This window comes from Eurosta solidaginis, chromosome 2, assembly GCF_040869045.1.
Source record: "Eurosta solidaginis isolate ZX-2024a chromosome 2, ASM4086904v1, whole genome shotgun sequence".
Taxonomy (NCBI): domain Eukaryota; kingdom Metazoa; phylum Arthropoda; class Insecta; order Diptera; family Tephritidae; genus Eurosta; species Eurosta solidaginis.
In genome coordinates this window covers 132673272-132698804 of record NC_090320.1, presented here as the reverse complement: position 1 = coordinate 132698804, position 25533 = coordinate 132673272, and the positions used below count along the sequence as shown (strand labels likewise).

General features: G+C 36.3%; 1 protein-coding gene across 15 annotated transcripts in view; it reads right to left on the bottom strand.

The window, feature by feature from the left end:
- Positions 1-23899, bottom strand: part of LOC137240233 (protein abrupt-like) — a 935093-nt gene extending 911194 nt beyond the window's left edge. For 6 of the 15 annotated variants that reach the window (XM_067766235.1, XM_067766228.1, XM_067766224.1 and 3 more), the window contains exon 1: positions 23483-23612. The gene's annotated coding sequence lies outside the window, so the exon portion shown is untranslated. Of the gene's footprint in view, positions 1-22166; positions 22559-22783; positions 22803-23040; positions 23347-23459; positions 23613-23684 lie in introns of those variants that run through there. The other 9 variants (XM_067766236.1, XM_067766230.1, XM_067766226.1 and 6 more) reach the window with 9 other exon arrangements.
- Positions 23900-25533: the final 1634 nt, after the last annotated feature.

Sequence of the window (25533 nt, the reverse complement as noted above, 5' to 3'; positions counted from 1 at the left end):
CAGGATCTACATTTTGGTGAGCACGCAGCCGCAATTGTTCCGACAATTCAGAGCCGTAACAAAATCCTCAAATCCTGGCAGTACCTGGGGAAAAGACAAAGAAACGCTCATGACAACATACAAAGCAATTAGCCAGCCGTTTACGTGCTACGCGTCACCCATATGGTCGCCAAGCCTAAAAATTACCCACTCCAATAAACTACAGGCCTGCCACAATACTGATCTTAGAATCGCCACGGGCTGTCTTCTTATGTCACCAGAACAACATCTGCATAATGAGGCGAGAATACGCCCCATCTGGGAGAGAAATGAGATGCTGACCAAAGAGTTCCTGTTGAATACCCAGAAACCTGAGCATCCCAACAGACATCTGATTGATGAACCAGCATCGCCTAGGGGCTTAAGGAGTCATCTCCGTAAGCATTTTGAGGAAATACGGTACCTGAGAACCCAGCCGTATGAAGCGGAGAAACACAAGCAGGTCCTTGGTGAACTCCATAAACAGGCGTCGAAACTTTATGCCGGGAATTTCCCGGTGAATCCAGTACTTAAAGAAAATTATCCAAAACTCGCGGAAGAGGAACGCATACTCCCCAGGGAAACGCGTGTCACTCTTGCTCAACTTCGTTCTGGATACTGTAACAGGTTAAACTCTTACCTATCCAGAATCAACCCCGACATACAAAATGTATGCCCCGCTTGCAATGTGTCCCCACATGACACCAACCATCTCTTTAATTGTAATGTGGAACCAACGCCTCTAACACCCCTTTCCTTATGGTCCACCCCTGTTGAAACGGCAAGTTTCCTTGGACTCCCGTTAGAGGATATTGATGACAATTTGTGATCGGTTGCGGCTGTTAGGTGGGGCGAAGCATTGTTGTTTGTACTATATGGGTATAAAATGAAAGGTGTTAATGAGTATTTTAAAAGGGAGTGGGCCTTAGTTCTATAGGTGGACGCCTTTTCGAGATATAGTTATAAAGGGGGACAGGGTTGACTCTTGAATGCGTTTGTACAATATGGGTATCAAACGAAAGGTGATAATGAGTATTTTAAAAGGGAGTGGGCCTTAGTTATATAGATGGACGCCTTTTCGAGATATCGCCATAAAGGTGGACCAGGGGTGACTCTATAATATGTGTGTACGATATGGGTATCAAATTAAAGGTATTTATGAGGGTTTTAAAAGGGAGTGGTGGTAGTTGTATATGTGAAGGCGTTTTCGGGATATCGGACAAAATGTGGACCAGGGTGACCCAGAACATCATCTGTCGGGTACCGCTAATTTATTTATATATTGTAACGAATTTACTGAAATTCCGCTTCTTCCAAATCTTCTACTAACGTTCGAATCACTAAACTGTTGAATAAATAACTCCAATATTAAATAATGCAAAAATGGCCTTTAATAAAGTACTTCACAATAACACTTCGCAACTAATAGCTTGCTTGCTTAAACAAAACTGATTATCGCGCCTTTACTTCTGCTGCTTTTATACTGTGTGATTTCCTCGTTGTATCTTCTAGAAGGCGCTTCCAGAACTTACTTAGTTACTGGTCAGCTTTGCCATAAAATCGCCGCCCAAAAATCGTCAAAAATCGTCATATCTATGGCAACAGCTAATAACAACCAAAGTTGAGTTAGGACGAAGTAGGGTTATTACCAGGGGACGTACGATTGTATTCGGCGGAAACCAAAATGAGATCGCCGGGTTTCATTCAATAATGTTAACTTTAACCCTTTAATTTTTAATTTTGCTCTCAGTCTCCCACAATCGTAAAGAGAGGACACTCTCATTTTCAGTTTCTCAACAACCATTTCCAGCTTGTCAGTGGGGGATTTTTTTCAGTAGTAAATTTTTTGTTTGCTGAAATATATACCATTGTTTTTTAAAAATACGTCTAAGAGACATATCGTTATCTTTTACTTGACTACAAATTTTATATGTAATTTTTGCCTAAAATGGAAATTTAAGCTATTATTCTTTAAGTATAGCTTAAAACAGTTAATTCATTCAATTGAAGTACAAAAAATTTATTTTATTTTAATTTTTTTGCTATAAACTGAGGTCATTCGAAAAAGACTGATTTTGTAAGGACAAGTCCAAGACAAGTCAAACTTAATTTTTAATATATTAAAAAACAATATTTTCGTTAAAAAAACATTTAAAACAAGTGAATATATATCAAATAAATAGTAAAAAAAAAAACAAAAAAAATTTCAGTTGTTTTTATATCTTCAGGGTGCTTAAACTTGAACACGTCTCTCACACGTACGTTATCTTTCTAGGGTAGAAAGCGCTTTTCTGAAAATTCTCTTTGATTGTTATTTTTTGTTTTGCCACATACAACATATAAAATCGTTTTCATATTTATTTTATAAATAGCAAAAACGTCTTAAAAGATAAATTTTGTATTACATACAATAGGGTACTTGTTTTCAGTAATTTTAACAATTATTATTATGTTTTTTTTTTTTCTTCTAAAAAAAAAATCACGAACGACGAGCCCGAAATGCCGCTTACACAAAAATTGGCGGGCAATGTGGTACGCAAACGTAGGCTTATTTGGTATAATATACCATTTACCCGAATAATAACCAGCTCAGTTTTACTAAAGAAAATATTAAATAACTCCTTTTAAAATTTACCAATTTTAATAATAAAAGATAAATAACTTCTCAAAAAATAAAATAAAATGCCTCCTTGGCTCGTTGATAAAAAATGAATCAGTTATTGGAAATATCAAAATTGCTTAAAAACTTCAATTTGTGTAAGACTCGCAAATAAAAATTTGATTTTTTTGGGAATGCAGACGTTATGAGCGCAAACCGTATCGCATTGTAAACAAGCACTCCATTCTGATACATTTCTTCCGTCCTTCCTTAACTTTTCGCAAAAGGAGCAAATAGCTCCGTCTGGAGGCATTTCAACAAAATCCGCTTGGTTCCATTATTCGTAGACGATGTTTACTTCGGAGTCACTAGTTAATTCTTCACATTCAGCAATCAACGTTATTGTATCCATTTCTTGGTGTTTGAATATTTAAAATAAATATTACATAGAAGGCAGGCTTAAATCGTCATTTCGCATTACAAAATCGTCCAAGCGTCATTCTAGTTGCAAATCGTCAAAATGACGACGGCGTCGTCAATCTGTCAACGCTGTTACTGGTATATGAGCCGTTTATTTTGAAAGTGGCATAAGTCATTTCATGTCGTTTAGGTTCAGTGATAATTTGTTTGTATCTCTTCTCGCCTCCAGTTTGTTAGAGTCCAATATCCAAAAGATGGAATTCTTATTATTATTTTATAATTGTAGAACCATATATATATGCATTCGTTCAAAAACAACAATGCATTTAAGACCATGAGTTGGAAATGACTTATGCCACTTTCAAAATAAACGGCTCATATAATTATAACTACAGATGCACGTGTGTAGCTCTCATATGCGCGTGTATTTGTGAGCGACACTTCCCAATTACAATTGCATACTTTTGGGAGCATCTCATACAAGATATCTGCATGTTTTTGTGAGTTGCTTCTCCGCTGCGTATACGTACCTATGTGTAGACATAATGACTGATTTATGGATGTACATACAAGTCACTCTTAGCATCGGCTTAGAGATAACAACACCCCTTAGTGTTGCTAATATTCGTAACACTGCCCTCCAACTAAATCTGATCGTCCCGATCAGACAAATCTCTCGATCTAACCGCTGCTAGCCTCTCCAAATGAACCACCCTTCTATTTCGTTGTTTGTATGCGGTAGATGCCACCACTGATCCTCTTCACAACTCTGATATTTGGATGGAACTCCTTTCCGCCGGTGAAGGTTGTATAAGACTACCAAATCTCCCGCCAAGAAACCTTCCGAATTATTGTTCTCATCGTGCCTGTGTTTCATCGTACTACTCATTGCCCTGGTTCGCTCCCTCACACTCAGTTGTTTGGCCAGTGAACTACTTCGTAGAGCTTGCGCTTGACGGATTTGCTTTGCATAATCAGTATCGTTCCGACGCTTCACAAGAGTAGTGTGCCCTGGCTTGAAACCACCCTTGCATTATTTCTGCGAAATTCTTTCCTTCGTTTTAGTACGTCCGTTAGAGCTTTTCAATGCCAGTGTTTCTCTCACAAGTACCTTCGGTTTTGATTTGTTTGGCCCATTTGTTACATCAACCTTTGCTCGATCTACTATCCTTGACTTTCGTGGTCTTTGTCGAATCTCCTCCACCAGCACTCGCTTACTGCTGAACCCTTTTTCCAAACTGAAGTTCAGTGGCATATCCTGGTTCTCATAACGCATCACCCTTCTCTGCATATCGATCTTGATGTCATGGTCAACCAACAAGTCCACTCCCAATATGACGTCATCAACAATCTCTGCCACAATGAAATTGTGTAGAACCATGACCCTCCCAATTAAGACTTCACATATCACTTCTCCCTGGACTTGGTTATACTCGCCTGTGACCGTACGCAACCTTGCTCCAGGTAACGGTTTTATTTTCCTGTTGACCAAGTCAGATCGGATTAAGGAATGAGATGCGCCGTATTTACAGTCAGTAAACGCTCCTTTCCATTCACATGTCCTCCGACAGTGAGATTGCTTGATCTTCTTCCAATTTGCGAGATAGAGATTATGGGGCATTCAATTGAGGGAGCCAGCTGTCGCCCCTTGCGGCTGACTCGCTTTAGTTTAACGATTGGATGGATTTGGAGATTTTCTCATCTCCTTCAGCTCTGCGCTTACGGCCACCCACGTTGCTGGAACTGTTAGGATTGGTACTGCAATGACGTGCAATGTGCCCTGGCTTTCCATATTTAAGGCATTTGACGGCACCATCGTTTTTCTGCTGCGTTCCTTTTAGTGCTTCCAAAACTGTGTCTACCCAGTCTGATCTTTCCACTTCCACGCGATGAGATTTGTATGCGGGCTTACTCAAAAGTGATGCTGTTTCTTTAGTAAGTGCATAGGATACCGTTTCTGTGAATGTGGGTTTTGGGTTTGCATATATCGCTCGCTTCGTTTCGACGTCCCGTATGCCGTTTATAAAGTTCTGTATCTTTACCTATCTTTCAACATCCGAAGTAAACTCTTGCAAAGCCTCATTAGATTTTTGGTAGCGGTTTTGCAATTATATTTGATAGATTTGTTTCCTGTGTTCACTTCCGTAACGTCGTTCTACAGCAGCCATCTATGCTTCATAGTTTTTCCGCTCTCCTTCGGGAATCGTCCGTAGGATTTCGGCTGCTGGCCCCTTCAATGCTACGAATAGAGCTGCAACTTTATCTTCGGCATTCCAGTTGTTTACTGCTGATGTCTTCTCAAATTGAAGCTTAAATACCTGGAAAAGATGGAGTTTTTACCTTCGGATTGCTTGCTGAAACAGCTGGGCGATTTAGTTGCAACTCCTGTATACGACCTCTCAAAGCGTGTCTCCTGTGATTCCAGGTGAGATGCCATATATGTTTTCTGTTCTTCCAGTTGAGTTTCCATCTTGGATGTTATACGTGTCACCTGTGACTCCAGTTGAGATGCCATTGTCGATGTTTCAAGTCTCTGCTCGTAACTGTCTGCGATGTTTCATTTTTCTCTTCAATTTTTGTTGTCGTCTCGTCGACATCGAGATGAAAGACATACTCTTCCACGTTAATTCCTTCTGCTTCCATTGCCTCTCGTAGGCGTGCCTGAAGTTCGAGTTTAACGCCGCTTGTATTCAATCTACGGCTCTCCAACTCCTTCTTCAGTTGCTGGATTTTCAATTCACTTAACTTTGCCATGTCCTTGTTGTATTCGAAATCTTCGGAATTTGTTCAACAATTCCTCTTCTGACACCAATTGTAACGAATTTTTCCGAAATTCCGCTTTTTCCAAATCTTCTACTAACGTTCGAATCACTAAACTGTTGAATAAATAACTAAAATATTGAATAATGCAAAAATGGCCTTTATTAAAGTACTTCACAATAACACTTCGTAACTAATAGCTTGCTTGCTTAAACCAAACTGATTATCGCGCCTCTACTCTTGCTGCTTTTATACTGTGTGATTTCCTCGTTGCATCTTCTAGGCGCTTCCAGAATTTACTTAGTTACTGGTATATAATTATAACTATAGATGCACGTGTGTAGTCATATGCGCGTGTATTTGTGAGCGACACTTCCACAATTACAATTGCATACTTTTGGGAGCATCTCAGACAAGATATCTGCATGTGTTTGTGCGTTGCTCCTCCGCTGCGTGTACCTACATATGTGTAGACATAATGTTTGATTCGTTTATGTAGATACATAATTATTGATTTATAGATGTGCATCCAAGTCACTCTTAGCATCGGCTTAGAGATGACACTACCCCTTATTGTTGCTAATATTCGTAACAATATGCAATACCACGAACAGTATTCCTGCCATGATTCCAAGGGCTTTTAATTTCGCCCTGCAGAACTTTTTCATTTTCTTCTACTTAATATGGTAGTTGTCATACCCATTTTACAAAGTTTTTTTCTAAAGTTATATTTTGCGTCAATAAACCAATCCAATTACCATGTTTCATCTCTTTTTTCATATTTGGTATAGAATTATGGCATTTTTTTCATCTTTCGTAATTTTCGATGAAAAAGTGGGCGTGGTCATAGTCGGATTTCAGCCATTTTTATACCAATACAAAGTGAGTTCAGATAAGTACGTGAACTGAGTTTAGTAAAGATATATCGATTTTTGCTCAAGTTATCGTGTTAATGGCCGAGCGGAAGGACAGACGGTCGACTGTGTATAAAAACTGGGCGTGGCTTCAGCCGATTCCGCCCTTTTTCACAGAAAACAGTTATCGTCCTAGAATCTAAGCCCTTACCAAATTTCACAAGGATTGGTAAATTTTTGTTCGACATATGGCATTAAAAGTATCATACACAAATTAAATGAAAAATGGCGGAGTCACGCCCATTTTGAATCTGTCTTTTATTTTTGTATTTGTTGCACCATATCATTACTGGAGTTGAATGTTGACATAATTTACTTATATGCTGTAAAGATATTACATTTTTTGTTAAAATTTTACTTAAAAAAATTTTTTTTTTAAAGTGGGCGTGGTCGTTCTCCGATTTGCTAATTTTTATTAAGCATACATATAGTAATAGGAGTAACGTTCCTGCCAAATTGCATCATCATATCTTCAACGACTGCCAAATTACAGCTTGCAAAAGTTTTAAATTTCCTTCTTTTAAAAGTGGGCGGTGCCACGCCTATTGTCCAAAATTTTACTAATTTTCTATTCTGTGTCACAAGTTCAACTCACATACCAAGTTTCATCGCTTTATCAATCTCTGGTAATGAATTATCTTACTTTTTGTGTTTTTCGAAATTTTCGATATAGAAAAAATGGGCGGGGTTATAGTCCGATTTCGTTCATTGTAAATGAGAAGAGTGCCCAGGAACCTATATACCAAATTTCATCAAGATACCTCAAAATTTACTCAAGTTATCGTGTTAACGAACGGACGGACGGACATGCCTCAATCAATTTTTTTTCGATACTGATGATTTTGATATATGGAAGTCTATATCTATCTCGATTCCTTTATACCTGTACAACCAACCGTTATCCAATCAAAGTTATTATACTCTGTGAGCTATGCCACATACTTTATCTACAAACTAAATATTAAATCTCTTAATCGTTGTCAAGAGAGTATAGACTTGGGTGTAATTTTTAACTCCAAACTCTTTTTTTCTAGTACCATTGACTTCGTTGTTTCAAAATTTGTTGCAATGGTTGGGTTCAATAGACGTAACACCAGTAACTTTAAGGACCCTATGACGTTGAAGGCACTTTGTACATCAAGCCATAACCGCACAAAGGGCGTAACCGACATTATTTTTAATTTTTTCTATTTGATGGAAACCGAAAGGCCATTACCATATGCACCAGCTCCAAAAAAATCAAAGTCCTACGAAATACCGATACGAAGTTATAGATAAGCCAACTTTGGCTCAAGTGCACAAAACACTTTGATTATATTTTTTTTGTGCTCGCAATGTATAGGTTAAGCCTTTTTTTCCGAGAAAATTTTGTCATTTTAATACAATGTTTTATATTTTGGTATGCATATTTCGTAATTTTCGTGTTTTTAATTTAAATATGGACTTCTTGCAAACACAGGTGTTATTTTTTAGATTAAAATTTTTCTTAATAAGGAGTATAATGAATATAGCCAAATTATTGTTGCAGATTTCAACTAAAGTTGCAATAGTTTCATATAGCGACACCGATTCTTCAGAGGAAATAGTTGAAGAAAATACTTGTGTTGGGAAACGAGCTAGGAGGATACCGAAAGCACTACCCAAAAGACCTACGAAAGTAGGGACCTTCTACTTCAGTTAATACAGGAGCTTACAGAGAATTTTATCGTTAAATTGTTAACATTTGAAATCACTTTGTAATAAAAATATAATTCCCGAAATTTTCCACAGAGAGTACCTCAACTTAAAACACAACTCTTTTATCACAGATACATTACCAGTTACTGATGTAGAAGACGACAATGTGAAATGAATATATTGCACCTTAGTTATGTATAATTTTTATTTGGAAAAACTGAGTTTAGTTGTAAATTTAAAATATTTGTTAACCAGTCTGCATCTTTAAATATGAATTCCGTATTGAATTCTGAATAAAAACATTGATCTGCATCACCAACCACTGTTTTTATGGTTTTCAAATGTGAATTTTTTAATATTTTAGTTTTGGCTTAACCGACACTTTCAAGTAATGATGTCTTTTTTTTGGAAAGCAAAAAGGGCGTAAGCGACAAATGCGTCATTTTAATTAAAGAAATGCAAAAAAATCCCACATTAGTATAGGTCAATTATATAATCTTATATACACACCAACTTTCACGTTACTATCTAAAGTAATCGCAATATAAATACAAAAAAACCGTATACTGAAAACTTTTGTTTATGCCGGTTAAGCCCTTTCTGCGGTTATGGCTCGATATCCTTGGTCAGAAGTCGTCTTGAATATTGCTCAATAATATGGAATCCTTCCTAATCTAACTTCTATAAAATTGAGAGAGTTCAAAATTTTTTTACAAAAATTGCTTTGCTTATGCTTCACTGGCCAGACGGCAAATTGCTTGGTCTTCAAGCTTTGTATGACGGAAAAACTTTTATCCCAATTATGATTGCCTATAATGTAAAAAACTTTAGCACGAATTGCTATGATTTATCTAATTTGTCCATTCCTGCGTGATCTACGGCATAGTAAATTATTTATCTAAATAACTCAAAAAACGAATTATGCTATGAATGAACCTATAACTAACGTTAACATTTAGCCAATCGATTCAGTAGTGTTCTTAATTTTAATAACAGCTTATATAAGTTTAAGCTTGAATAGTTTTTTATTTTTAAGTAGTATGTAACAAAGTATGTAGTTGTCGACATGTAAGAATTGAAGTAGATTATGGTAAGCGCAAAGCATTTATCAAACACCAAAAGCATGTCTCAATTTCGTGAATCCAATTTCAAGGGGTAGTGTAGCGCAACCCTCTCAAGGGGTTGCCAGCGCAATATATAGCTTCTCCAACCCAATTGTCGACCTCACCTACCCGTGGCGAATCCTGTTTCGTTGACAGCCGAGGCTCTGGCGACCCCAAGTTCCTCATGGAACTAGGGGGTGGAGAGGGCGGTATGACCTAGAAGGTTTAATTTAGTCATATAAATCGCTCCCGAGATGGTCGTGCTTTGTTAACGGAACGTACCGGATCTATATCCGGCAAAGGACCATCAACATCGGCCCAAAGCCTTCGGGGAGTGCCTTTATCGTTAATACAAAAACAAAAACAACAAAGAATGCACTTTTAGACTGAATGAACTAAATAAGTAAATAAAATGCGCGCACAAAGAATTGACTAGTAATTCAGATTGATATTATTGGCAGGTTGACCTAGCACATCCTTTTTAACAGCTGACGACTAAGCACAGTTACACATCATTGCCAACCGCACGTAAAATCGAAAAATAAAAATATTTTTGTTATGTTGTTTGGGCCAATTTATAAATATTTGGTTTGCTAAAATGAGCATTTGTGGCCATAAATTAAAACAGGGTATATTTGTTTATCCCGACGCGTTTCGACGTTACCTTACGTCTTCTTCTTTGGGGATCTGTTTAATGTTAAGTATATAAAATTAAATACATTAAACTTTATTTTAAGATATCTAACAATAAACATAAAACTGGTACATCACTTAACACTTATTTAGCTACTTACATTAATATTCACATTAATAATTATTTTTTTCAGGTACTAAAAAAATTTTGCACAACATTATTAACATAGTTACATTAAACTGACATTTGTTTATTTTTTTACATTCTCCTGCATCTCTGTATAATAGCTGAGTAGGCGCTGCTTATGTTGTCAAAATCTTCTTTGAAGTTCATCGCGTTTTGTAGTTGTTGTTGAATGCGAATACTTTCCAGCGTCATTCTCGTTTTCTCTCTCCGTTCAATGTCTAAAATTTTAACATTTGAGAAATCCGCTACGTGTTTGCTCTTTGTAAGGTGTTGTGCTAGACCGGTCGACGTTTTTTTTGTTTTCTGCATCTTTCTTATGTTCATTAATTCTTATACCTAGTTGCCGTTTTGTTGTACCGATGTAACATTTTTGTTTTTGTGATCGATGTATTTTGAATTCAATTTTAAAACTGCATTAAAATACAATTTTTCAAAAAAAGTGACTTAGCACACTTTCACATTAGGTTAACGATATGTAATATGTAAGTGGGACACAAAACGAAAATTTCGAATAGAATAGAGGATACCTTCATAAAAAATTAAATAAAAATATAAAAAAATTAGGTAATGGGACAGAAGGCAGAGTTTACTCAAAAAAAATTTTAAGAAAAATAAATAGAGTATTTAAAAAGCGAAAAAATTAAGTGAAGTGAATAAAGAGTTCCATATAAAAACGCAATAAGTGCACTTAGACTTTCTTTCGTGTTTTAATGTTATCATTGTGGAAATATGAAAATTCTAATAATCGGATATTTGGTTTTGGGATTCCCATTGAGATCTGTGTACGTAATTAATTTATATTAAATTTGTAAATAATTTCGTCTGTGAACGATATAATACTAAGATATAACAAAGCAGAATAAATTAGAAAGAAAAGAAAAACAAACAAAAACATTGAAATTATTCACACAAACATATTTACTAAAATAAAATTAATTTCATAACTTTAAACGACATAATTAGGGTTATGGGATCTAAGCATCCGATTAATGGGCATATAATCCAACAAAGATAGCCTCATAATAAATATAGTAGATAATATACGGCCTATGTAATACGGCCGCTATGATGTCGGTTGCGTTTTCACCTAAAATCAAAAACGTTTTTGGGACGTTTTTTTTTTTGTTTTTTTGTTTAATATACAACGTGAAATTTTCTGATTCAGTCAAGTTGCATTTAAGTAATAATAAACTAAATTGAAATAAAAGAATAAATAAAATAAGAAATAAAATAAGTTATCATAAAGGACAATATAAACAAGTAAGGAAGGCTAAGTTCGGGTGTAACCGAACATTACATACTCAGTTGAGAGCTATGGAGACAAAATAAGGAAAATCACCATGTAGGAAAATGAACCTAGGGTAACCTTGGAATGTGGTTGTATGACATGTGTATCAAATGGAAGGTATTAAAGAGTATTTTAAGAGAGAGTAGGCCATAGTTCTATGGATGGACGCCATTTAGGAATATCGCCATAAAGGTGGACCAGGGCTGACTCTAGAATTTGTTTGTACGATATGGGTATCAAATGAAAGGTGTTACTGAGCATTTTAAGAGGGAGTGGGCCTTAGGTCTATCGGTGGACGCCCTTTCGAGATATCGCCATTAAGGTGGACCAGGGGTGACTCTAGAATGTGTTTGTAGGATATGGGTATCAAATGAAAGGTGGTAATGAGTATTTTAAAAGGGAATGGGCTTTAGTTGTATAGGTGAACGCCTTTTCGAGAAATCGCCATAAAGGTGGACCAGGGGTGACTCTAGAATATGTTTGTACGATATGGGTATCAAAGGAAAGCTGTTAATGAGTATTTTGAAAAGGAGTGATCCTTAGTCCATAGGTGGCCGCCGTTTCGAGATATCGCCATAAAGGTGGACCAGGGGTGTCTCTAGAATGTGTTTGTACGATATGGGAATCAAATGAAAGGTGTTACTGAGCATTTTAAGAGGGAGTGGGCATTAGGTCTATAGGTGGACGCCTTTTCGAGATATTGCCATTAGGGTGGGCCAGGGGTGACTCTAGAATGTTTGTACGATATGGGTATAAAACGAAAAGTGTTACTGAGCATTTTAAGTGGGAGTGGGCAATAGGTCTATAGGTGGACGCCTTTTCGAAATGTCGCCATTAGGGTGGGCCAGGGGTGACTCTAGAATGTGTTTGTATGATATGGGTATCAAATGAAAGATGGTAATGAGTATCTTAAAAGGGAGTAATCCTTAGTTCTATAGGTGGACGCCTTTTCGATATATCGCCATAAAGGTGGACCAAGGGTGACTCTAGAATGTTTGTACGATATGGGTATCAAACGAAAGGTGTTACTGAGCATTTTAAAAGGGAGTGGGCATTAGGTCTATAAGTGGACGCCTTTTCGAGATATCGTCATTAGGGTGGGCCAGGGGTGACTCTAGAATGTGTTTGTACGATATGGGTATCAAACGAAAGGTGTTACTGAGCATTTTAAGAGGGAGTGGGCATTAGGTCTATAGGTGGACGTCTTTTCGAGATATCGCCATTAGTGTGGGCCAGGGGTGACTCTATAATGTTTGTGCGATATGGGTATCAAACGAAAGGTGTTACTGAGCATTTTAAGAGGGAGTGGGCATTAGGTCTATAGGTGGACGCCTTTTCGAGATATCGCCATTAGGGTGGGCCAGGGGTGACTCTAGAATGTGTTTGTACGATATGGGTATCAAATGAAAGGTGCTAATGAGTATTTTAAAAGGGAGTAATCCTTAGTTCTATATGTGGATGCCTTTTCGAGATATCGCCATAAAGGTGGACCAAGGGTGACTCTAGAATGTTTGTACGATATGGGTATCAAACGAAAGGTGTTACTGAGCATTTTAAGAGGGAGTGGGCATTAGGTCTATAGGTGGCCTTTTCGAGACATCGCCAATAGGGTGGGCCAGGGGTGACTCTAGAATGTTTGTACGATATGGGTATCAAACGAAAGGTGTTACTGAGCATTTTAAGAGGGAGTGGACATTCGGTCTATAGGTGGACGCCTTTTCGAGATATCGCCATTAGGGTGGGCCAGAGGTGACTCTAGAATGTTTGTACGATATGGGTATCAAACGAAAGGTGTTACTGAGCATTTTAAGAGGGAGTGGGCATTAGGTCTATAGGTGGACGCCTTTTCGAGATATCGCCATTAGGGTGGGCCAGGGGTGACTCTAGAATGTGTTTGTACGATATGGATATCAAATTAAAGGTATTAATGAGGGTTTTAAAAGCGAGTGGCCCTTAGATGTATATGTGAAGGTGTTCTCGCGATATCGACCAAAATGTGGACCAGGTGATCCAGAAAATCATCTGTCGGGTACTGCTAATTTATTTATATATGCAATACCACTAACAGTATTCCTGCCAAGATTCCAAGGGCTGTTGATTTTGCCTTGTAGAACTTTTTCATTTTCTTCTACTTAATATGGTAGGTGTCACACCCATTTTACAAAATTTTTTCCAAAGTTATATTTTGCGTCAATAAACCAATCCAGTTACCATGTTTCATCCCTTTTTTCGTATTTGGTATAGAATTATGGCATTTTTTTCATTTTTCGTAATTTTCGATATCGATAAAGTGGGCGTGGTTATGGTCGGATTTCGGCTATTTTTTATACCGAGATAAAGTGAGTTCAGATAAGTAGGTGGGCTAAGTTTAGTAAATATATATCGGTTTTTGCTCAAGTTATTGTGTTAACAGCCGAGCGGAAGGACAGACGGTGGACCGTGTATAAAAACTGGGCGTGGCCTCCACCGATTTCGGCCATTTTCCCAGAGAACAAGTACCGTCATAGAATCTATGTACCTACCAAATTTGAGAAGGATTGGTAAATTTTTGTTCGACTTATGGCATTAAAAGTATTCTAGACAAACTAAATGAAAATGGGCGGAGCCACGCCCATTTTGAAATTTTCTTTTATTTTTGTATTTTGTTGCATCATATCATTACAGGAGTTGAATTTTGACTTAATTTACTTATATACAGTAAAGATATTAAATTTTTTGTTAAAATTTGAATTAAAAAAATTTTTTTTTTAAAAAGTGGGCGTGTTCTTTATCCAATTTTGCTAATTTTTATTTAGCACATATATAGTAATAGTAGCAGCGTTCCTGCCAAATTTCATCATGATATCTTCAACGACTGCCAAATTACAGCTTGCAAAACTTTTAAATTACCTTCTTGTAAAAGTGGGCGGTGCCACGCCCGTTGTCCAAAATCTTACTAATTTTCTATTCTGCGTCATAACGTCAACCCATCTGCCAAGTTTCATCGCTTTAGTTGCCTTTGGCAATGAATTATCGCATTTTTTCGGTTTTTCGAAATTTTCGATATCGAAAAAGTGGGCGTGGTTATAGTCCGATATCGTTCATTTTAAATAGCGATCTGAGATGAGTGCCCAGGAATCTACATACCAAATTTCATCAAGATAGCTCAAAATTTACTCAAGTTATCGTGTTAACGGACGGACGGACGGACGGACGGACGGACGGACGGACGGACGGACGGACGGACATGGCTCAATCAAATTTTTTTTCGATCCTGATTATTTTGATATATGGAAGTCTATATCTATCTCGATTCCTTTATATATGTACAACCAACCGTTATCCAATCAAACTTAATATACTCTGTGAGCTCTGCTCAACTGAGTATAAAAACAAATAACCCGTTAAATAAAGACCTATGTATTTACGTGTAAGTGAAAATTGCCACCAAAAATGAGCCGGTTAAATTAATTCTATTTACATTTTTTTGTACGCTACAAATTGTTTTTGAAAAATTTTTTAGGAATTTGGTAGAGGCCACTTATGTAAGTGGCAAGAATGGGAAGCCATGTTTTATTCTTTCACGTCTGGCGCGTACGTATATGTATGTAGGTGAAACATTTGAGCAACACGACTGCGCAGTTTTTCGAATTTCGAATTCAGCGGGGTTACAAAATATGTAGGTTTGTGTCTTAAAGCACTTACATAATTGGTCCTACAGATGGTGCGCTTTTGCACAAAAATAAATGTCGATATTTGCAGAGATTCTTCGAATTTACAAAAAACTTATTCTATTAATTATAAACAAATAGAGTAATATTGTTAACAAAAATAGGCCTACGTACTGCGGCTGATCCATACGAATCGATTCATATAACTTTTATACAATCTTACGTATGCTAAGTATGCGAAACAGCCTGTCAATTGATTGTATGGAAATTTTGTTGGCGTATTAATATATAGTCAAAACCTTAGTACGGGATACCAGTTAGTCAGGTCAAACTGCAACAGAACTATTAATATTAAAAAAATACTACTTTTGGTAGTACTTGTATTAAGGTTTGTTAAAATAAATAAAAAATTTAATACGTTTATTCGAAAAAAAGTTTTGTTAAAAAACAAATAGTTTTTACGGGACACGTGTGAAATTCAGCTTCCAAATTTCAGTTTTGCTTTATAATATATAGCGCAGCTTGCTCCACCTACCACGCCGAATATACTAAGTTCAAGTCCCGGACAAAGCAATATCAAAAATTTAAAAACAAATTTTCTCAATTAGAAACCTTTTTCTAAGCGAGGTCGCCCCTCGGCAATGATTTCGGGTGTACTTCTGCCATGGGAATTTACTCAGTGAAAATTCATCTACCCTGCCAATTCCGTTCGGAGTCAGCGTAAAACATATAGGAACACTCCCTACAATTTGTAGGAAAAATTAAAAGGTGCACGCAAGTTGGAAGAGAAGCTGGGCCTAAATTCTCTTCTGAGGTATATCGCTCTTTGTATTTTGTATAGACGAATTTATGCAGTGGTTATATAAAGCAATGTTTATACATGGAAATTTACTCCAGTTTAATCATATTCACATACATATTTTCAGAAATGAACATTCCGCATTTTGCAACCAATAATATGAAGCAATAATATAATGGTTGCTTGGGAATTTTTGAGAATTACATATTTGATTTCTTAATTTTTTTTCTATACCGATTTTTTTTTATTTTTAAACTTTTTTCTTAGGCTGGTGTGATACATTAAAAATATATTGGCGTTAAAAATTATTGATGAGGGCAATTCAAAAATCCGCGAAATAACAATTTTCCATGGAATGCTCGTACTATAGACTTTGGCATTGTACTTTTAGCCAGATTCGCCACGCGTAAGCGAAATAGGTATGTTAAAGCACTTGCGGTTGTGGCGACCAATGTGCCAAATGTGAAACAGACAGTCACAGAAAACTTCCTCAGAAGATAAACATTGGAGGGATTTCACCAAGTTATTAAAACAAAACACTAAAAGAAAAGTTATATACAAAATTTAAATGATCACTTTGCATAATTTAAACATGTTGGCTGTGCATGAGACATTTTTGACAGAAAATGACTTGCGTGCGTTTATATTAGGTTGGCATCTAAGGAACAATGAGTTCAAGTAAAATGATTCCAGTCGAACATGTTTTCAAATTGTCCATAAGTTGTTAAAAAAGCAAGTTACCCGAAAAAAGTGCCAATTTTTTCAAAAGTTTTATATTCAAATTGGTTAAAATAATAAGCGGAATCAGTCACGCAAAACCTTTTAGTAAGTTCCAGGGGTTTAAACACTCCTTTGAAACGATTCTCACCGCATACTTAGGTTGAAGATATTTGTACGTATGTGAAGGGTTTGAAAAATCACTTGGCCTTATATTCAAACATCTGTTGTTATAACCAGCTGTACTCGTACACAGGATATTATAACTTTGGATAACGTTTGGTTGTACAGGTATAAAGGAATCGAGACAGATATATATTTCCATATATCAAAATCATCAGTATCGAAAAAAAATTTGATTGAGCCATGTCCGTCCGTCCCTCTGTCCGTCCGTCCGTCTGTCCGTTAACACGATAAATTGAGTAAATATTGAAATATCTTCACCTAATTTGGTACACGCACTTATCTGGACCAAGAATATATTGGTATTGAAAATGAGCGAAATCGGATGACCACGCCAACTTTTTATATACATATATAACATTTTGGAAAACACAAAAACCTGATTGTTTAGTAAATAATACACCTAGAATGTTGAAATTTGACGTGTGGACTGATATTGGGACTCCTGATAAAAATCTGAAAACAAGTTTTAAAATGGGTGTGGCACCGCCCACTTGTGATAAAATCAATTTTACAAATATTAATAATCATAAATCAAAAATCGTTAAACCTATCATAACAAAATTCGGCAGAGGCTGGCTTTACTATAAGGAATGCTTTGAAGAAAAATTAACGAAATCGGTTAAGGAACACGAATAAAATAAGCTATATCTTTGCAAAAAAGAACCTTATATCAATGATATTTCATTTCCCAAGTGGATTTATAACAATAAATAGGAAAAACTTCAAATTTTCAAAAATGGGCGTGGCACCGCCCCTTTTATGACTAAGCAATTCTCTATGTTTCGGGAGCGATAACTCGAAGAAAAATTAGATCAGAATAGAACCATATGTATATGTATTATTGCGCAGCCTTGTAACACTATTAAGCACACAAAACAAACAACAGCATTTCAAGTGTACAGCTGGGTATGTAATGTTCGGTTTCACCCACACTTAGACTTCCTTACTTGTTTATTTTTGAAACTTTAAAATAGCGTCTGAATTTTGATTTTGATTTTCACACACTGATGTTGCTTTGCCCGGGGCGTGAACGCAGGATCTTCGGTATGGTAGGCGGAGCACGCTACTATAACCCCACCTCTGCAGCATAGCGCGACAAAAAAAATCAGTTAGAAAGTCTTCGGAGTTACACCTAGAGCTTCTAGGAAATTGAAGTAGAGAAAGGAATGAGTTCGAAGTCGCGGTCCTATATCTTCTGTGCTGGCATGTGGTGTAAGGGCCAGGAGGCGTGGTGGTGGCTCTTAAAACAGCCGAGAAAACTAGAGGCGTCCTTTGCCGCGGTCAACGATAGGCCAGCGATGGTGCTAATCGTTAAAACTGTGAAACGAGAGCCACGAGTATTAAAAGACCATTAATAGCAACCGTAAGTCGCCTTTGTGCGTGACCAGCAAGGGGCCACAAATTATTTAAAGAAATCGTGTCGACAACAAGTATTAGAAGTTAGACCACAATATCTCGTTCGGTGAAACTACGCTTTGTACGAGACATACAGAGAAGTGTGACCATTTTAAGTACTTAAATTTTTTACCACCAGTCCCTTAGACTGGGGTAGGTTCGAAGCCTCCCTGGAGTAAGTAAATGATGGACTGTCCCTCCACAAAGAGATGCTCCTGAAATTTGTTGAACGATGCGCGAGACTTTGAGGCGAAAGCCCCGGATCGTTCCGAAATTACCAAAACGTTGATTTTCTTAAATACATGCAAACAAATCCTCTACTAAGTAAATATTATTTTTTAAATAGAACAAGTAAAGACGGGACTGTCTTCGGCTGTGCCGAAGACTTTATACCTTTCATGAATGGGGCTCAACAATAATCTTATCCCGTTCGTAATCTCCAAATAATCGGATGTATAAGATAAGAAATATATAGTGAAAAGATGTACATACCTAAACGATTTTTAAGATAAATATAATATAAAAATGACAAAAAATCCCTTATCTGAACGATCGGTTGTATGGGATAGTTATATACCATATACATATAGCTCCGATCAAAGTAATTTTTCAGGAAATCTTCTATGATATATTACAATAAATATCGCCAAGTTTAACGTTTTTATATTGGAAATTAAGGGAGAAATGGTTAAAAATCTTTCTATCTGAACGATCGGTTGTATGGGATATATATTATATATAGCTCCGATCGAAATGATTTTTTCATGAAATCTTCTATGATATATTAGAATAAATATCACCAAGTTTAACGTTTTTATATTGGAAATTAAGGGAGAAATTGCCAAAAATCTTTCTATCTGAGCGATCGGTTGTATGGGATATATACTATATATAGCTCCGATCAAAGTGATTTTTTCAGAAAATCTTCTACGTTATATTAAAATATATACCACCGATTTTCACGTTTATACTTTCTAAATTAAGTAAAAAATGGCCAAAAATCTTCCTATATCAACGATCGGTTGTATGGGATATAACTATATATAGCTCCGATCAAAGTTATTTTTTCAGGATATCTTCTATGATATATTAGAATATATATCACCGAGTTTCACGTTTACACTTTCTAAATTGCGGCAGAAAGACCAAAATCGTCTTATCTAGGGGGGGGATATATGTTATAGTGGTCCGATCCTACCGGATCCGACAAGGGTCTAATATAATACAAAAATACATCCTTGGGCCAAATTTTATTGAGATATCTCAAAATTTGAGGGACTATTTTGGATTCAAACAGACACACGGTCGGACAGACGGACGGATGGACAGACGCACGGAAGGACAGACGGACATGGCTCAGTTCGTCGCCCTGGTAAATTCGGTATACTTAATGGTAAGTCTATCTTCTATATTTCTCAACGTAACAAACATCGGACCAAAGTTAATATACCATTTCATGTTCATGAAAGGTATAAAAATCTTGCTTTATAAAGTAAGAACGCAGGCGTACGCCGGCGCGCCGCCGCCGGTACGTAATAGTGGCTTTTGGGGTAGGGAAATATACATCTAGTAAAAAAATAAATTGATTTGGTTTTCCAATTTCATAGAAGATAAATAAAACAATTTAGAGATGCACTTTGTGTTTTATAATAATTGTTTTATGTAAAGTATTTCACCACTCTTCCACTATTACTACCACAACATATCTATGAAGTTGGTATACACAATTCGGAAATATGACGGTCAGTATTCATATTTAACCAAAACTAGTGTTCGTAGAAGTTTTTAATAATTCTGAGGTTCCTAAAAGGATAAAACAAAAATCTGTAAAATGTGATAACTTGGCGTAATTTTGCAGAACTTTTTTTCTCCTTTTAAGAACATGCAATTTTTAATTGGTTCGGGTCAGTCCGTAATGACAGCATATACAATGGCATAGATCTTTTGTTTATCTACGAACTTAAAAAATTATATAAATGTTTCTGAAATCAAAATTTTATTTTTTCTCGGAAGCAGTTTTGAAGCAAATGAAACAGCCTACTTAATCAAATGCGAAACACGGACGAAAATGATATTAGGTTGATGTTGCATTAATAAAATTATTATACCTCAATTTCTGCCTACCATCATGATAGCATTATCTGTTCTTAAGCCCCTCAAACCAAATTCATGCTTTAAATTTAATTAATTAATTAAAATTGCAGTTGTTGGACAGTTAAAAATTTGTATGGCTGATGTATCTGCCGTAGAGTCTGTCAAATTTTTATTTGATATTATGATGCGAATATAAGGTATTCATTCGTAGTTGACTCCAAAATTTTTAAAAAGCATTGCAGGCGAATTTTTTAATTAAAAATCGAGCGATTTTCTATTCGCATTGTGATATGATATTAGGATATTTTTTGAACTAATTTCCAGAGCTAAAACAAAATTACATGATTGCCGAGCAGTCGTGTCGTTTTATTCCAAATTTTCGCGGTTTTTTTTCAACTTTCGAAAAACTATCCTAATATCGTATCATAAAATATATCTGCATATATAGAAAACTTGCCTGTGGCGCGGAAATTAATTCGAAACACTATCTTTATATCGGAATATTATATGAATAGTAAATTTAAGATGGATTTTTATTCCAATGTTTGGTGATGGTGTCCATAAGTCATGACAGACGTAATATTTATTTATTGCCCTTCCGCAGTATTTCGTTACGGTGAATTTCACCGTCTTCTTAGTTTCCCTGTTATTACCTTTAAATTGCAGCGTTTTTGACAACGTACTCTACCGCGATTAACGACCGATATATAACGGAATCGCTTTCGAGGAAACCAATCCTTTAGCCAAGTCCGTTCATCTGTCTATCCGTTCGTGCGTTTGAACTCAAACTAGCCCCTGAATATTGAGAAATCGATATGAAATTTGGTGAGCGGGTTTGCTTAGGTGTCCGATTAGACAATGTCAGAACAGACCGGATCGAACCACTTTGGTGGATATGTGCTCCCCTACAACTGATTTTTCAGAAAATAGTTTTTTTTTTGTTGTCATAAAAGGCGCGATAACCTCCGAAGAGATTCTAGGCAGAGCTTCTCTTGCAATTTACGTCGTGCTCCTTTTTAATTTTTCCTACAAATTGGTGGGACGGGACCTTTACGCCGACTCCGAACGGCATCTGAAAGACAGATGATTTTTACTCCGGCATTACAAACGGTTTTATTTAGCTTGACTTGACTTGTAATTAAAATTTAATGACTTCCCGATAAGCTACAAGCTTGAAACTTGGAATATAGTTCAGAACCCGATGACAATGCAATAATAAGAAAAAAACTCCGATAGGTGGCGCATGGATCGAAATGTTTGAAAAAATAGTATTTGTGGTCCGATTTGGCTCATATTTGGAAACCATAATACAAACATGAATAGAAAGCGACCTATGAAAAAATCGCCGCTAAGCTATAGAGGTAGCTAGAAAATAATTAGGTTGGTCCTAGGGATTAGTCATCACACTCCACAATCTAGGACGCCGATCAGGCAATTAAATAAAGGCGTTGGGCGCGTGAAATTTCTAAAAATGTGAGGCGTAGCAATACCTGATTAAGGTTCAGTTGGTCCTACTTGAGACTATCAAGAGAAATTTGACGCGTCCAACACTTTGATTTAATTGTCTGATCAACGCCCTAGATTGATGAGGAGGGTGATGACTAGTGCCTAGGAACTACCTAATTATTTTCTAGCTTTTAGTATTATTATTACTTAATGTAAGTTTTGTTTTCAATAAAACCGTTTAACTAAAAACCATTGTTTTATCATTTTATTCTACACTCACATCTGCACTTCAATTTTGTATGGTCTGCTACGCGCACTTCACTATGGACATATGTATTCAGTCAAAGTGAGGTCTCAATTGGCCGGCTAGTTCAATCTGAGCGCGCAGAGTTTTTCTACACTGCACATAAAACTAGTACTGCTTAATTTCACTACGCCTTATACTCAGCTGAATATGGAAGAGAGTCCACGTTATACGCCATTAGGAAAAAGGTACGTGTCTCCACTTTTACCACTACGGAGGTGCTAGTACTTGGTTTACCATTACGTTATTTATCACTTTCAACACTACCGATCTGGGTATGCGTGACACACTATGATCGAAAAACGTGTGTGTCCTCGCTTTTCCTTTATTAACCACTACCGAAACGTATACAACATACACAAGTGCCGATGGCCGCTTCTTTACTCGGAAAAGCAAAAAAACTCTTAATATCTGCTTCACTTTAGATTCCGCAAACTTTGTGTAGCCAGATAAAGGTGAGGTCATAGATTTAAGTCACCTGTCAAGCGACCCTATATCCGAGTAAAGCATTTTATTATCTACCCACTTTTTATTTTTTCATTGTCCAAGGGGCTTTGTTCAAAGCGTGTGTGTATGAGCTATAGAGGGCTTACCTTTTCTTCCTGAAATTCGGAATCTGTTTTTTGACTTGCCTGTAGCTAGTTTAAAGAAAAATCAATACATATTCAATTAAAGCACCAACAGCTTTGGTGTGTTATAAATATAACTCATTGCTCACATTAATTCTATTCGAAACACTACAACGAGGCACATCTTCAACATAAAAATGCTTTTGGTCCCATGAAAACCCTACATAGGGGCATATATAAAACCGATGCATTTGAGGTCCATATATAGGCCATATACATACATGTACCCTTATAACAAAAGGAGTTCCGAGTTTTGTCACTTTGTTGTTGAAAAGTTATCATATGTTATGTAAAAAGATGCGATGATGGTGGACTCTGCGACCAAAATCTATTCAATTTCTTGTACAAAAATACATATTGCTTATGGACACAGCTATACAACTTCAGGAAAATAAATGACAACCTTTCTATACACGGAGTAAATATGTACATATATAAAATATATGTTATAATGACACAAACTTAAAATGTTTTAAATAATACTTTAATTTGCGTCGTAAATGTATTTATGTACATATTTTATTTGAACACACTGTTATGTGTTCTGTACGTATGTAGATATGGGCAGATTGAATTTTATATCTACAAGTCTAGGTACAAATTGGCCAAAAACTTTGCACAGCCACCTTGTGTTATTTACCGAGGTAAAGTCTTCCAACTTACAATGCCATTTAATTTTTCATATTTGAGTGATTCAACCGTTGGGTTACAACCGAGTTTTACAAATCTTCTTAAATATTGCTTTCTATTCTTTAAAAGGTACAAAAACGTGTTACCGGTTTGCTTTCATTCTAAATACTGCTGACAAGAATACATGGATACAATGAAAAATGTATTCAGTACATATGTAGGTGTAAATACAAACCAAGCGTCACGATTCAGTCCATATCGTTTTTGGATATGAGTGCAGTGGTGAATTATGTATGCTTTTTTTGACAATTGCTTTTGTGTGGATGTGTGTATACTGTGGTCAACCAGAAACCTGCTACATTTTAAGATAAAGTGCCACTAAAACTACATATATACATTGCACGGTGATACGTTCATTGTCAGTAGCAACGGAATTGAAAAAAAAACTAATAGTGGCAAATTGAACGAAAGCGCTCGTATCCTGGCTGAGTTCTTGTTTTTCATAGCAATTACCTAGATATGAAATGCTGAAAATACTAGTTTACATCCGCCCAGTTGAAATATAAGTGCTTCTAAAAGCACTTTTTTCCATAGTTATTAGGAGCGCTCTTGTTTAGTTTGTATAATCATTGGAGTCCTGCATAAAGTGGCTTTTTGAAACGAAACCGAACCGAGCGTTTGTTTTTGAATTAACATGTGCATTATCGAAGCCAAATAACCCATATTTTTGTTTTAAAGAAATAGGGGTTTCGTAACTGCTTTTTAAACATACATATCGCCGTCGGCGATCACAATTATCAGCACAAAAAAAAAATTGTTCAGCGAGCCATGTCCGTCCGTCCGTAAAATTAACTCTTGTAGGCCGGCTTATATGGACCCACAATAGATTGATATTTGAAATCGAGTGATAACCACGCCCACTTTTTCGATAGCGAAAATTTCGAACAATGGAGTTCTTTGCCAAAAACGCATTTAAAAGAAGAAACAGAAATTTTTAAAATCTTTGGAAAATGAACTTGAGACTGCCCACATTAGACGCCGTAAATCAAAACCTCTTGAAGATATTGCGTTGGTATTAAGAATGAATGTTGTCCTTGCCATTATACACACACGATATGAAAACCAACAAAATCGGTTGGAAACCACGCCCAGTTTAAAAAAAAATGGATATCGGAAATTAAAAATGGGGCAGTGCATTACTAAAGACCGATAAAGTGAAGAAATTTCATAGCTAGGTGGACTTTATAACGAAAAATTTTAATTGAACACGGTTTCGGTTGGTCACCACGCCCGCTTTAACAAAAGTCGACATCGAAAGTAAAAAAAAAAACATTCCACAATTCATTACCAAAGACTGATGAAGTGATGAAATACGATGCGTGGGTTGCCTTTGTGACAAGAAATAAAAATTTGGTAAAATTTTGGAAAAAGACAGTGGCACCGCTGACAATTAGATGTAGAAAATTAAAAGGTTTTGCAAGCCGTAAAGCAAAAGTCACTGAAGATATCATGATGACATTTGGTTGCCTCTGCAATTATATAAACACTTATTTAAAATTAAAAAAAATTGGTTTGTGGTCACGCCCACTTATTAAAAGGATAAGAAATTTCAAAAGCTTTGGAAACCGAAAATCAGAAATCGTTAGTATTTAAATTCATATTTATTTATATTAAGTCGATGACAACAACCTTACTCAGTTCATTTACATATAAACTCGAAACTGAAAACAAGTAAGGAAGGCTAAGTTCGGGTGTAACCGAACATTACATACTCAGTTGAGAGCTGTGGAGACAAAGTAAGGGAAAATCACCATGTTGTAAAAAGAACCTAGGGTAACCTTGGAATGTGTTTGTATGACATGTGTATCAAATGGAAGGTATTAAATAGTATTTTAAGAGGAAGTGGGCCATAGTTCTATAGATGGACGCCATTTAGGGATATCGCCATAAAGGTGGACCAGGCCTGACTCTAGAATTTGTGTGTACAATATGGGTATCAAATTAAATGTGTTGATGATAATTTTAAAAGGGAGTGGGCCTAAGTTCTATAGGTGGACGCCTCTTCGAGATATCGCCATAAAGGT